General features: G+C 37.4%; 1 long non-coding RNA gene across 1 annotated transcript in view; it reads right to left on the bottom strand.

The window, feature by feature from the left end:
* LOC116705578 (uncharacterized) overlaps positions 1-3,081 on the bottom strand; it is a 12,395-nt gene that overhangs the window by 716 nt on the left and 8,598 nt on the right. The window lies entirely within an intron of this gene.

Genomic DNA, 3,081 nt, shown 5'->3' with positions numbered 1-3,081 from the left:
TATATATATATATATATATATATATATATATATATATATATATACAGTATATACTGTACGTATATTTTCTTCACTGCTTCTGATGGAGCCAGGGAGTAGAGCTCCCCTAAGCAACTCCCTGAGGGCACTTGGAGAGGTTCCAGATGTGCTCCTCATGAGCGGTGGACTGCTCCATTTCTGGCGTTTCTCCATGCATCCAACTTTTGTTCACATCATTTACAATCAGTCCACATTACTAACTCAATCTGCAAATCAGCTTTTCTTCTGTCTCCCCCCCCCCTTCTCTGGGTTGTATCATATTAATTGAAAATGCAAACTGTGATCAGATCAGCTGAATAAAGATGAGTGGCTTACAGAAAGGAGATATGAATGACAATTCACACAGCTCTGTAAGAGTAATGAAGAGGGTTGAGATAACAAGGATTTGGGTTGGATCAGTGTATGAGTTGCTAATGGTCTGTTTTGGCAGGCAGTTTGGCTGGTCCCCCTCCTGCTCTCTTAAAATGGCAGCAGTGATCAAGAAATGATTTTACTGTAAAATGCCTAAAAAAAAAACGATAGGGAATGTGTATTGTGCTTTCTTTTTAATTATAATTTCATCAAATTGTTTCTCTCAAAAACACTTGTACAGTGTGCACAAATTACTGTAAGTGCATATTATACATACAATTTTAAATAAAGTTGAATAACAATATCAACTCTTTATCAAACTCCAGGTAAGAGGACTCTATAGAGTCACTGGTATAGTAACTGTATTAGGGCTACAACTAAGAATTATTATCATTATCCATTAATCGACTGGTTGTTTTCTTCGTTAATCAATTAATCGTTTGGTTTATAAAATGGACCACACCCAAGTGGGTCAACAACTTCTAATGTCTTGTTTTGTCCGACCAGCAGTCCAAAACCTGAAGATAAGACTACAACAGCAAAGCTTACTATCTGCAACCAGAGACTATTTTACATTGTTGCTTGAAAGGGTACTACAAGGTTCATCTCTAAACCATAATATATTTCTACATTTCAAGCAGTAATGCATGTTTGCATCATGCATGTTTTTCAAAAATGTGATCATATTACTTTAATGTGTTACTGCCCAACACTGTTGGTCCATTTTGGGAGACAATGGGCAAAATATTTGTGGATAGATAAAGAAAAAGAACTGGATCAGATGATAACTGGAATAAATTTACAGCAAAATGTTCAACATATTTTTTTATACTGGACAATACATGCCACTCAAGTGTTCTGATCAAAGTACGGAGTCCTTGTTATGGCTTGTGACAATAAATTCCTCTCCTGCTTTCTCCTTCTTGTTACTATTCAGACTGTGACTGTGCCAAATTATCCTCACCTGCCAACATTTCAATGGGGATTAATGGAAATCGTGCGGGTGCCAGCCTAATAGACTCACTGGGATGGTATCCAAGATGTTTGAGTTCCATTACCCTCGACAATATTTTTAAAGGCAATGTGAAAATATTAGGAGAGCAAGAGAACATGGTTGATTAAAAAAAAAAAAAATGTTAATGTAGCTTACCCGGCACTCACTCTCTGAGTCTAAGAGAAAAAGCTACAGTATTTTGGGTACAAAACTACCAGCCTGGTCTCACAGAATTTCGTAAAATTATCACAAACTGCTACCAGCGCATTTGTCACACCCACTCACAACTTTTTTCTTAAATTAAGTGACCATGTTCATTTCACGGAATCCTTCCGTGGGGCCATCACGGAATTTTCGCCAATATCTGTGAAACTGCCACAGATTTTGAGTTAAGGTCCCATGTTCGATTCACGGAAATCGGCAAGAACAGGATGAAAACTACACCATCACTTGGGGTTTTCTTGCCAGATACTAAAACTGGCTTGTTGTTAATGTAAAAGTTTATTCAATTAATGCATATATTGATGAATAAAATTCCTACAGGGAGGACCGTAGTTGGAAGTCCAATATCTCAGAGCACAGGCACTGATTAAAAACATCACTAGCACTAATTAAAAACATCAGTATGTTGGTTATCACTAACAGGACGACAATGTTGTATGCAACATTAGACTATATATTTTATGTTCTTGATGTCCTGGATGTGATAAAGGACTACAATTTGGCCTACTGACAACTCATGATGTAGAAGAAAGGAAATGTATTGGACATGGCACAACTCACCCCCAATTTCCAGTGGATGATTCCAACAGATTGGCTCTGCTGCTCTCCGGCATCCGGCAAAAGCTCTGCATATCTGCTCCGGAGGGCTGCGGATCTCCAGAGCTGGGACGGAGTCGGGACGCAACCGTTCCGCAGTCTGTGGAAATACACACATTGACCTTAATGGAAACCTAATGACTCTGCCGCTGTTCCGGAGCAGATCCGCAGCCATTACTCGTCCAGTGGAAATTGGTGGTAACTTTTTGGTGGAAAGAGTATGGACTTTTCTGGAAAGAAATCGGTAGTTACAGTATTTATTTTTGTTTCCACTGATTACTTCTATTATTTATTATTGTGTTCTTTGGGATTTCAATACATTTCTGTGAGTTTTAATTTCCGTTTTTTTATGTCGTCTTTTCAGTCATATAACAATTTAACATTCATTTGGCTGTCCTGAAAAAAATTATGTTCATAACTTAATTGTTCATTACAGGGGTAAGGTAAAACAAGCATTTTTACACAAGAGAACTCGGCTAACCAAAGATTGCAGAAAACATGGCTCAGGCATGGCTCAGTAGTGTGGACACTACTACAACATAGTAACATCCCATTAACACTTTCCAACATCTTCTTTAAAAACAAATTAAACGATATACCATGTACTTATTTTCACACTAGATAGACTCTTACTAATTGATTTCCAAACAAAGAGCCTATAGAGACAAGCACAGTAGGTCACAAACCCAAAACCTGCAGGACTTACAAACTACTTTCACTTTGCTTTAATGTTCCCTGCAGTAACTTCATAATTAATTTTCAAGAACAGTACAAATAATGCATTATTAAATTTCATGATGGTTTAACACTCTTCAGATTGGCATCAGGACAAATATGTCTTTCCTTTTTCTTGTAAACAGTGAACACATGCATTATTC

The sequence above is a fragment of the Etheostoma spectabile genome, chromosome 17 (assembly GCF_008692095.1).
Source record: "Etheostoma spectabile isolate EspeVRDwgs_2016 chromosome 17, UIUC_Espe_1.0, whole genome shotgun sequence".
NCBI classification, from domain to species: domain Eukaryota; kingdom Metazoa; phylum Chordata; class Actinopteri; order Perciformes; family Percidae; genus Etheostoma; species Etheostoma spectabile.
Note: the sequence above shows the minus strand (reverse complement) of the source record. Positions and strands in the feature narration are given on the sequence as shown.